This window comes from Corvus moneduloides, chromosome 6 (assembly GCF_009650955.1).
Source record: "Corvus moneduloides isolate bCorMon1 chromosome 6, bCorMon1.pri, whole genome shotgun sequence".
NCBI lineage: Eukaryota > Metazoa > Chordata > Aves > Passeriformes > Corvidae > Corvus > Corvus moneduloides.
Genome location: NC_045481.1, coordinates 13,712,045 through 13,724,647, shown reverse-complemented (window position 1 = coordinate 13,724,647; position 12,603 = coordinate 13,712,045). Strand labels below are relative to the sequence as shown.

Below are 12,603 nucleotides of genomic sequence, written 5' to 3'. Positions count from 1 at the left end.
TCAAAGGCATACAAAAGTCCTCAGACTGGAAATGTGTCGGATTACCCAGGCAACTCTCACTCCTTTTCATGGCCTTTGCAGTTTACATACTTTGCAAATATTTAGGAATATAATTTAAGGTCACACTATGGCCTAAATTTTCTATTAGTGTAGGTCCGGGCTGTTGCATTCTGATGAATCAGTAGAGAAATTGGCCCCATGAAAAACAAAAACAACGTAACACATAATGGAGAACACTTCTCTTTTTTTATGAATCCTTGCTGTCAGACTGCAAGTTACCTGCTTTTACATTTTGGTTGTGGTTTTTTTTTTTTTTCCTCTGCAGACACAGTAGTTCAAAGTCTGGCGATTTGTCAAATGAATTTTGTTCTGAATGTCTTTAGGGTGTGCTCAGCCCCTCCCCTACCTTCATCTCTTGATCATCTCTAATGAAAGGCACAATGAAGAGACCTTTAAAAAGGACAATGGAGAGAAGATAGTTTTTCTAGTGCTTATTTCATTGGACACTTTTCATAAGTGCTGCTATGTGACAAGCAATAGGTAGAAGAAAACAAAGAAACTCCAGCTGCTATGGAATGTAAGAGAAAAGCTCACTTGCAACAGGATTTATCTGGAGCAAACTAAAAATCAGTACTAGAACTATTAGGTAAATTTGAAAGAGAAATTAAACTTTTAAAATTGACTGTAGGAAGTTTTGAAAAGTTTTATATGCTGGGTATGAGATAGTTGTATCCTCTCAGTCAGCAAATATCGACCAGGATTTCACCTTTCTCTTCTGTCAGGCATGATACTCATCTCCTTCCCACCATGCTGTGTCAGCCGTGCCACACTACTTATATCCTTAGAGACAGACTTCTTTATTCTGATAAATTTATGATATCCAGTAATTTCGTGATGTGTGTGACTGGCTCTTTCCTACTTCAGGCATATGTTCAATTTTCTCTTCTGGCATCTTCAGTGTCTGGTCTGTGCTTGGTCAAGGAGTAATTTTGTGAATTTGCAGAATTCTTCATTGACAGCCATTTGTTCCTCTTGGATCTGTCCCCTGCTCACCTCCCAACAGAACTCCTCCTCCTTCTGCCTCTTCCCAAACCTACACCAGAGATTTTCTGTCAAGGCTAATGGATTGAGTATTCACATCCTATTGCTTCAATCACGTGCTCCCTCCGCAGCTCTGTTTCCTCCTGTAATTCCACTTCTCTGCCATGTAAACTCAGTAAGTTCATTTACCAGTCATACTCCTGTAGTGTTCTGCTAAATTTCACTATATACTGTTCCACTTCCTCAGTTTCTGCAGGGCTCAGGTGGACCATGGGTTCTTGTGGCTGCCCTGTCCTCTGAGCCCACTTGGGACACCAGGGTATGGAGGCAGCAGAAAACTCTGGAAAGCAGCAGTTACCAGACTCTGTCAGCCAGTGGGGCTCTACTCACTCAGTGGGACCATTTTATTTTGTCCATACTTATGCTGACATTTGCATAGATGCTAAAATCTGTTTTATTTTTTTAAAAAATCATTCTTTTCCCTTTAAGTTTTTTTCTTGTTCTATGAAAACTATTTCCAGTGAATATTTCCACTTACACTTTCTCACTCATTTTATTTATTTGAATATACAGAGTCTAAATACAGGGGCTAAACTTCCTGGCATTGTCCCCATTAGTCTCATGGTATTGAAAACTGATACTGAGGACCTGAAAGGATGCATCAGAACTGCTACTGAGGGAGTGGATTGCTGATGTGACAGAAACTGCTGCATATGAAAAGGTGATATATGGAATGGAAAGTAAGCCAGATGAATTTGAAGGTATTTGTAATCTATTCTCCAGCTGCATCAGAAGAGATGTCCTGAAATATGATAGAAGATAGTGGAGAGAGGTTGAAGGGTGAATGAAAGCTTTTGTTTCAAAAGGTAATAATAATAACAACTTATCGCCCTGCTTTTCTGTTGCTGTACTTTGCTTTTTCCTTTGTTTTTCTTCCTTCCTGGGAGATAAGGATGAGTTGCAGTTATACATGAAAAATAAGTGAAAGTTGTAAATTTTTCAGTACATGTGTTCTGTTTGCAAAAAGCAGACTAAGGATCAGATGAAAAAGAGCAATAGGGAGACACACAAGCATGTAAAAATCCATTCCAGGCAGTAGATGTATGCAACTTTCTGGAATCTATTGGTGACTTGAGCATGTATTAAATTTCTACTTTTCAGATGATCTGATACAGGTGTAGCAATTACCACAGACCGATGTCATTAATTGTAATGTTCTGTAGGAGTAATCAATGAACTCTGTTTCCTGAAAACAGTTTCACCTTTGAGCTACTAGTGCTGTAATGAAGAGGGCGCAGTATATACTTACATAAAGAACTTAGAATCTATTAGCACCTGTGCTGAGCACTAAAGCTGCTGATACTTTGCATGCAAATTGTAGTCATCATCTGAGAAGAAGCAGAGTTCATAGGTTCAATATTCTCTCACTTTCAATCTCCTATGTCAGCTGTGTCTTAACCAGCTGGGGGCAGAATTACATTCTGGAAATTAGTGAGAAAAAAAGGTAAAAATTGAAAATCTACTCTCTCTGCATCTAGCCTCCCCATTCATATGTTATAAGTCAACATGAAAAATCCTAGCAAGTATAAATGATATCTGATTTCACATTATATTTTTAAAGTGTCAGTACTCAAGTAGGTTTACATTTGACAGGTGATTTAAATACTTCAGTACGTTTCTATAGCCATAAGAAAAAATCTTTATCAGGATAAAGAACTTGATGAAAGTATTAATTTTGTGCTAATGGGAGGAACATTACTACTATTTTTTTACATGCAGATGTATGAGGCATTTTATTAATCTTTATAATTTTTTCTAAATATTTCATTGCTTGAGGACACTTCAATGACTGATAATATATATTGTTTATCCTACATTTATCTTCTATACTGATTCTTGAATGCTATGCTCTGAGTATATACCTTATTATGATTGGTGCAATCTTACCATAATGGTACGATAGACATATCTGTATTTCTGTAAGACTTCTAAGGATTTTGCCTTTGGTAAAAAAATGGTGGGTTTTTTCACCTCATACCAAAATAACATTTTTAGTACCTACAGCAAATATATGGCTCAGCCATCTCACAAGCTTTAATACCTTTTCCCTCCCATCTCTCACAAAAGAAATAATCGTGGTGGTCTCTGTGCTCAGTTTTTGAACACCATGAAACTGTTCTCTGTTTAATCCTATCTGAAATAATATTAAAATGGGTCTGTTGTGAACACTGTGACTCCGAAAGGAGACAGAAAAATCACAAGTATAGACCAGCAGAGTAAAACAGTACACAGAGTTAATGAAACAGAATTGAGAAAAGCACTCCTATGGGCAACGAATATTTTGCATCCCTGCTCAGGGATGTCAGTAGGTTCGTGGTAGTTCGCCTATGGGATGGTGCCATGAGCGTTTCACACTTCGTATCAGTTTCATCCCTGGCTGGTCAGACTGACCAGGTTAAAAAGATGAGAGAAAATTCATCCTCAACATCTAATGATATATTAAGTTACTGAAATAATACAATGCTGAAACTAGATTCAAATTCTGACTAGATTAACATGTAGCTCCTTCTAGGTTCTTTGTTTATGAACATGGACCACAATATTTAAATCTTCATGTGAGGTCTCCTAAAACATGAGAATCTGGGCTTTTGCTTTAGACCAGTGAAGATAAGAATGAACCACAGGATTTGTCTTGGCTTCAAAGTTTTTCAAAATCTAGCAAATTTCAAATATTTCTGAAAATTCAGGAATTTTTGTTTGGACTTACCTTTTGTTGAAAGCGTGCCTCTTGCATGTCTGTGAGAAACATAAAATGAAAAGAATACTTCACAGCTAAAATGAATGGTTGTTTTAAACAATTTTCTCCCCTTTGGATTTTCAAATCAAAGACAACATCACTAGGATTGAACCAGAGGATTCATTAATATCAGAGTAGTTTGACTTTACCATATGAGGAAGGTTGTCTTGTCCAGATGTTACACTAGGAATATATAAATCATTATCATTCTGGGATCTGATTTTCAAAATTACTCTCAACATAGACCTGACTCTGCCGCAGTGTACATTGAAGCAGATGATTATGAACACCTCTGGATAGTTCATCATACATCAGCTCTTGTCATTGCATTCAGCTAACAGAAAAGACAAAACAATATAGAGTGTATGAGTAATCAAATAAATGGAAGATCACTTATACCATTCAACTTTATTTTATTGTGGCCATGTTTCCTAACGGACTGTGTTTTGAGCCTGGAGTCAGGGCAGAGTGACCTGCACTGACCCAGGAGGACACAAACACCTGTTGGTCTCTGTTAGGCCAGAAAATTGCTCATTTATTTCTCTTTACAAGGAAATTGAGCACATGAAGTCTAAAGCAGCCAACCTGTTTGGCAGCTCAGGCATTACAAATAGTAATCTCACATAAAGTTTTAACTTTGTCTATAACTTTCTCTGCTTCTTTTAGAGAAAACTGGGGCTGTGATTAAGGTCTTTCTCTCTTATCTCACCAGCTGTGTCCATAAAACCAGTAGGAATACTATTTTGGAGTTTTTTAACCCTCAAGTTCAAACTGGCTGATGGTACCGCCTTTTATTGAAGGGAAAGCAAAGGGGAGTGAGAAGAAAGATGGAGAGACAGACAAAACGGTTACATAAAGCTCATTTCCATAGGAAGCCAAGTTAAAGTGTCTTTATCTGTAGGAATGGTAACACTTAGTTATGTAACTCTCCAGCTTACTTGAAGAGGTGATTAGCTGTTCCTAATTAAGCATTCAGCTACAGTCCCCTTATAAGACATTTTCCCCTCTCCAACAACTCAGTCATAAATTTAAAAAATCAAAATGTTATAACCCCCCACCAACAGGCCCATAAAAATCCCTATGCATTCACATTTTTAGGGTTAAGGCTTACTGACAACTTGAGTACTTTATGAAGATTGTGATTAAATTGAGTAAGTACTTTTTGAGATTAAAATACTTGAAACAGCTTATTTTTAAAATATTTGCAACACCTATTGTTCCTTTGTATCCATCTCTGTGTCCAACAAAATCACATAATACCACAGAGTTTGAAACATAAGTAGATTTCAATACTGACTGTGCAGAAGTCAGTTTTAGGGGCAGGAACAGTAAAATGTTTAAGAAATATCTCTATTTGAAAAAACCTGACTTATTTATCCACCTATGAAGATGGCAAGGAGAAAAAATCCCCAGAAAACATAATACTTTCATCGTCAGACTCTGAATTGCACTTAGATGTTTCTGAAATCTCTTTTTAAAGCTCCCATTTCTCTTTAAAACTTCCTGCAGAAAGCCATTTTTCCAGGCAGAAACCAGAGGAATTAGAGGGAAGTGATTTCTTGACGAGGTGGCAGAGCTGGGGAGGGAACCCAGATCTGTGTGTCCTTCTCACTTGGCTGCTTTTGTTGGCAGCAGCTAAGGGAGCTGAACTACCCGTGTGACTCTCTGCAGACTGCATGCACTGTGATAGCCAAAACTCATGAATGTTCTTACTTTGCAGTGTTTTGTTGTGCCTTGTAAAAGCTGTGGTGAGTGGGTACCTCGTTAATACTAAGGGATCTTGGGGTTTGTTTTGCAAAGTCATCAGCTGTGACTTCCATCTAGGTAAGATGCTGATTTCCATGTGGTGTTGTGCTGCTGTGATTCATTAGATTTCACCCAGTCTTGCCCTAGAATTGGGGAAATTAAGCCCTTACATGTTGCCACAATACTCTGTTCACATTATATTTTTTGCACTATCTCAATTTAATTTACCTTGACTTGTATTAAAGGTTTTCTTCCAAAAGCCCTTTCTTATAGACCAAACCAATGAATTCAATATGAGGAAGGCTAGACATCATCTTTTCACTCAGAGGAATAGAGCACAGAAGAGGAAGCCTTTAAGATGCTACTATCCATCCTTTTACCTGACAGTATATAAAGAACATAGTATAAGAGTAAGGACTGAAGAGTTAACATCTTACATTAATCTCACCCATTATATTAAGTAATATCTTCCTCAAATGACTGTACAATGCAGTACTAATAGTTTCACATCAGGATTTAAGAAGTATTGTAGCCCTTGAATAATTTTCTTTATTTAAGTCCGTGACAAAATTACATCCCAAATAATACATAGACATCTGCTTTGAAACTTGCTCAGACTGGTGGGATCGGTGGAACTTTACAGCCAGACCATTCAAGAAAAGATTCCTCAGTTTTCGCTCATCATGCACAATTATGAGTTTTGACTTCAACTACTTATAATTACAGTATTCTGAAATGATGTCCTAAATATATATGTTTCACAGCATGACTGTGACTTCAAGCAAATTCCCTTGTCTGAGGCTCTTGGTAAAGCAAAACTGAATTAGTGAGAGTACAATAAGCAAGTTACAGTGTTTAGATACAATAACCAAAAATAAAGTTAATGTAATCTTCCAAAGTAGGACAGCTTTTCAGTGTATTCATCACTATGGAGATTTAGCAGTAGATTCCAACTTGCATTTTAAGAGCAAACTTACGTAATTGTGAGTCCTGGTGTGGTACTGCTGAGCGTATTCAGGCTGGAATTACCAGTTAGACAGATCCTGCTTAGCCTTGTAGTTAAAACATGCTAGTAGTTTACACACGTGTATGACAGATGATAATAACCATCTTTATAATCACCTTTGGATTTCTCTTTTCTTCCTTGCTCAGTGCCACCTAAAAGGGAAAATCAGTATTTGTGGTCAAGGCTGGAGATTCCTGGGGTTTAATTTTTTTATCATTTAGCTAGTTTTGTCAATGAGGATGTGAAATATTTTTGCAACATGTATTTAAAGTAAACACAGTTCATTTATTTGTTTGCCTATTTATTTATTGGTAGACAATATGTATTTGTGGGTGTATGTAAAGATATTAATGAGGAAAAAATTATTAGATGCATTTAAGAGATTTCTGGGCGCTCAACCTTGTTAAAGTATGCAGGACATTTTTTGTTTTGATAGAAAAATTATTTGATTCTGGCAGTATTTGTTGCACATACTTTCTTCATTCCTACATGATTGATTGTAACCAGTTCTAGTCATTACATAACTTGAGGTAAATGTTTTGCTTTAAGTTGTCCATGCCTTAGATTCTCCAGCTGAGAAATGGTTGAGAAAAATAATCTATTTCTCACGGTGTTGGGAGGTTTAATTAAGTGTTTATAAAGTATTTTAAGACTTTTGCATGGACAGCATTATGGATGTGTCATGTAATACTATTATTAATGTATATTGCAAATTATTTTTTATCTCTGGCAATTTTCCATTACTTTAGAAAATTAGTCTAATCTAAAATATTGGCCAAATAGACAGAATATCTGCAATTGCTTTAGTAAAAGTTCAATGATGGACTCATGTTGACTTTTATCTTCAACAATCTTCCCTTAGAGTCTCCCAGAAACATAGAACTTGAGCGATGCTTCTAATTGTTAGCTTCAGGCTAAAACTTTTCATCACTTTCTTTCTTTACTTTCTGTTAAACTCATTGAATGAAAAGGCTTGATAACATTTTATACTGTCTAATTCTTTATTTTGGGGAATACGAAAGACGAGTTTGACCTTCTGAATTTTCAGTCTAAACTTTGGTAACAGGGAGCATTCTTGTTTTCATTCATATTAATGCTGCATCTATCTCTTTTGCCCTGTAAAAAGCCATTAATATTGTTCTATTAACCTCTTTCTAAGTAATAATGACCTTTCCCCTGAAAATGCAATTATTGGACTTTTTTTTCCCATAATAAATCTCATTTATTAGAAAGTTTGGCCTTGTGCACTTTGTTCTCTGCCATTTCCCTAAAAAAAATCATCTTTATTTTCAAATAAGTACATTATTTTTATTCAGAAGAGTATTCTATAGTGTGTGTACTTGGTCATAATTGTAGAGGAGGTGATGGTGCTCAGTTTGATTATTTCTCTACCTTTAGAAAGAAAAAGGCTGTAGTGACCGTGCTCTACATTGCTCCATTGCTCACCGGTGCTCTGGCTGTTTGTAGCTGCAGCTTTTTGCCAAGATTTTCCAGCCAGGTCAGTTTGGTTCTTGCTGATGTCCAGTCCAAACGATCTCTGCTTTGTTAGACAGAGCCCCTATGCCCTTTCTGAAGCAAGCCATGAATTTTTTGAGGTGTTGCCATCAAACATTCTCCATTTCACCATTAGCTCCTGAGAGTAGGAAGGAGGAGAAATATGACACATCTCCTGATGTGTGTGGCAATGCAAACTTCTGGGGGGACTGGAGGGGAGGCAGGGGAAGAGCTGTTATTGTGTTCCTGATCTTTGAGCTGCTGCTTTTGTCAAGGGAAATGATGAGAAAATTTTCCTGTATTCTAAAGAATACAACAGTAATAAAAGTATCTATAACCTCTCCACATCCTTGATGAAGCAGTGGCTGTAGCAGAGGGAATTTTCTTCACCCCAGTAAAATAATGCTAAGAAGCAGTGTAGAAGAGCTGTATTATTGTCCTGGTTCTTCTCCACTCCCCACTCTACTCTTGCTAGGAGGAGTAGGCAGTTGCTTAAGGTCAGAGAAAGGAGGAAGGTTGTGGCAAGTCCTTTTCTCTGGCCATTTTCTTTCCCAATTATAAAGAATCCTAGAAGAAGAAATGTGAAAATCCATACAGTTTTTCCTACCTACCTAAATAGGAAAAACACATGTAGGGGAAGAATATTTTTGTGGTTATAGGTCTAGGCTGGAAAAAGGAAAAAGTGGATTCAGAGTCTGGGGTGGGTTTTTTATTGTTTTGGTTTTTTGGTTTTTTTGTTTGTTTGTTTGTTTGCTTGTTTCTTTTTTTCTAAGCAGAGGCAAAAAAAAAAGGTTTTTTTTAATTGAACCTATCAAATTAGAATACAAGTTTCTTAAAGCATGAACTGAAATAAAGGCAGAAGTTACAGACTACACATTAGGAAATAGAAAGGGAGGCTCAGCTTTATGAAGATTCTCTAAGAATGTCAGAAAATGGATGTTAATTGTGTACCACGGACAGATAGAATGTCCTTCCATGTATTCTCCCCACCCATCTTCCAAATTAATCAGACATGTTGTAATGAATGTTAACATAGAAAAACGACTTTGTACCATGTAGGTAGGTAGACATGAACTATACCGTACGCACAATTTTAGGATGAAGAATTTTTTTTAAACTACATTTTTTCTAACATTTGTTTGAACTGCATCCTTCAGAAAACTGCATTTTCTTTGTATTTCCTGGCTCTGTGACTCATCAAAATGAGCTGTGCTAGTCACATCAAATGATGTGTTTCATAGAATAAGACAGGAAAAGCAGCACACTGAGTCATTGTCACAGGGAGGGTGGCTGCCAAACCACTATTAGACAACATAGGGAAAAGCGAACATATTAAATGACTGGGGTCACAGAAACACAGCCTAGTGGCAGGAAATCATTTACAATCAGGTGAACATGAGTCTCCTCATCTTTTTAGTCTGTAGCTTAAGGAAGAGACACGTGCTATCATGATTTTTACCTGCCTATCAACTTCTGCCCCCACTAACAGTGTAAGCTGTTGGCCATCAGAAATGCAAAGTTCTTAAGTCACTTCCTAAAAGTTGATGTTTGTACGAAGCTGGGAACACCTCATTCCTGAGGAAAGGGCTGTAACTCTGGTGCAGCCATCACCTGCTCCATGTGCCATGCTGTGCTGGCCACTATCCCACCTGCACTGGCTGGCCTGGCAGCCATCGTGGGGCTCTCAGCTCAGCACAGCACAGCCTGCCCCTTGCCCTGCAGTCACAGAAGGATCTGGGGCTGTTATATGCCTGGGTCATCCTTATGGACCTGAGAGAGTAAGTGGAAGAATGAGATGGCAGTGGAGACTTTATGTGGTACACTAGATGTGGTGATGATACACAGTGACAGAAAGAAGTGTGGAAATAAGGAATTGCAGTATAAAGCTACTGCAAACCTGGATTCACTTTTCCTGGTGAACACCTTTCAGTTCTGTCTAGGTTCAACCAATTGCTCTAGTTTAATTTATAACCTTATTCTGAGTGCTCAGGTTATGCTTCTTCCTAGAGGCACTTAAGCTTCTGCTTCAGCTCTGCTAGGAATGAAGGTTTGTGCAACTGTACTGTTTGTCTGCTGCGCCCAAAGTCAATCGAAAACAAGGCCCAGTTTTGACAAACTTGATTGAGGAGTGGAAGTCCCTATTTAAATTCCTGTAAGTTTAATGAAAATGAATAAGTGGCTAGAAAAAATAGTTTATGCTAATTATCCCTCAGCAAGCCAAAATTAACTGGCTAGTCAAACAGCCTTCTCCTGATGCCAGGCTAACTATAGCAAGAATTATCTTTTCCTTGCTGGGGCACTGTTCTGACAGGGAAAATGAAGGGATATAGGATAAACATTTGTATGACATTGGGGTTTCATTTGTCTTCTGATGAAATAATCTGACTGCTATGAAAAACTTTTTCATTTTTTAAATATTTGTAAAAAGGGAAGAAGGACTACAAAAACTATTGCAGCATACAATTGTTTCCTTTTTTTTTCTCCCATTGATTAATCTTTGAAATTTGATAACTGTCCATAATATCTGGGTTATTTTTTAGGCTGGTGATTTTTACCTGCTTCTTATTAGGAAAGCAACATGTATACTTCACTTGCTTTACTTTAATTATTTTTGTATTTTAACAGACTCATGAACAGAAAGCAAAAATCTGGATATTCCATTATTTTAGCATGTTGACGTGGATTTGATTTTCTTTTTATCATTGTAAATTTGCTCATGTCTTCAACAGGCTTAAGAAGAAACAAAGACACAGCAACACATACACACCATGACAATCTGGACTCAATAATTATGGAAATATAAGCTGTTATGCTGAAACTCCAATATTGGCATTTAATCAAACTGATATTCCAAATTTTTTTTCCAGTAACTAATTCTTATCTCTAAATTATCTGGTAGGATTTTTCCTGTGGTTTGCTTTCCTTTTCATATTGTTGCAGACACAGACAGGAATTATCATCTGTAGAGTGTGCCACATCCACTTACATCAGCATACCATGTTTTTTTGCTTAATAACATCTATTACTGTTATCTGACAGAATATAGCATTCCATTCATTACACAGCTCAGATCTTTAAATATTACCTTTGACAAAAATTTGCCAAATTTCTTCCTTAATATAGGAATGTGGGGGGATGCTTTTACTGGGATTTTACTACTTCTGTGTTCATAGGGAAATACCCACATTTCATATTATTGAGATTACTGCTTATAAATGTGAGCACATTTATTTTTCACTCTACCATCACAGAGGACATAAGGGATAGAAGTTATATTGCAAATGTATGTGGCAGCTGGGAAAGGGTTTGTTGTATCTGCAAATTCAGTTTGCAGGCACTGTTCTGTAACTGGTTTCTATTCTAGGATGTACAGAATAGGAACCAGTAGCAGCTTCTGCATCCCTACACAGAGGTCTGATACTTAGAACTACTAGGACAGAAGGTCTGTGACTGTTCTTCTCTGCAGACTGACTTATCTTAACTGAAGGGTGAGACCTAGCCTGGAAGCCTTGATGAGAAAGCACAGCTCTCACCTCCTCATATGAATGCAAGAGGAAATATTGGGTAAAAACCGTTGAAATTTCTATACAAGCACAGGAGAAGGGAGAAGAGTCATGAGCATTGAGCCACATAGCCCTGAAGGGAAGACCTCCCCATGTGGCTTTTGTTAGTGAGCTCAAAGAAGGATTGCAAGGACTCTGGCTATCTGTGGGTGAAGATATTGAGAAGGCAGCACTGGTGTCCATGCCATGCATCACTTTGAGCATAGTTCAAAGGTGCGTTTCCACTGACTTAACTGAAGCACCTTGTAAGGCACCCTGAAGTCATTAGAGAGGAAACACTAGCACCCTTTTTCTTATACTAGTATGCTTCTATCATAATTCACTTATTTTAAAAAATTATTGCAACTAAAACACAGAAGAAAAAATACAAAACTTCTGTGATTCTCAGTCAGTCTTGTTATATTTAATTTATGGCAAAGAAAAAGAAATTATTAATTCATACTTTTGAATGTGGAATCAACAATACTGTGACTGGGGTCTTGCCTTTTCTACAGATAGTGCTCTGCGTTGGTGGGATTAGCAAGGCAGAGTTTGGAGCAGTGGTGTTCCCTGAAACAGTTTCACTTTCTACAGCTGGCTGCTTTTTCTCCTGGACGAAATTTCGTTTGAGATTTTGGTTCTGTTTGATTTTGGAAGGTCAACCTGTGACTCTAGCAAAGATCTGCTTTTCAGTAGTTTTCCAGCAAACAGGCTTAATCAGGTTTGATATTGCCCCATTCGGACACACACATTATGTGCTCACACATCTGCATCACTGCATCTGCAGACCCTACTGATGGTGTCCTGGTATCAAATTCATTGTCGTGGTTTGACACTGGCCCAGCGCCAGGCACCCACGAGAGCCGCTCTCTCGCCCTCCCCTGCCACAGCCGGGCAGAGGAGGGGAAAGGAAAAAAAGTTGACAAACGCTTCGTGAGTGAGATAAGGACCGGGAGAAACACTTCAAGGGCGAAACA

The 12,603-nt window shown here is 37.7% G+C and overlaps 1 long non-coding RNA gene across 1 annotated transcript in view; it reads left to right on the top strand.

Annotated features, from left to right (window-relative positions):
• The window catches only part of LOC116445880, a 162,801-nt gene that overhangs the window by 140,406 nt on the left and 9,792 nt on the right, over positions 1-12,603 (top strand). Inside the window, exon 10 of the long non-coding RNA XR_004240923.1 lies at positions 1,615-1,907. This is a non-coding gene — a long non-coding RNA (uncharacterized LOC116445880). The remainder of the gene's footprint in view (positions 1-1,614; positions 1,908-12,603) is intronic.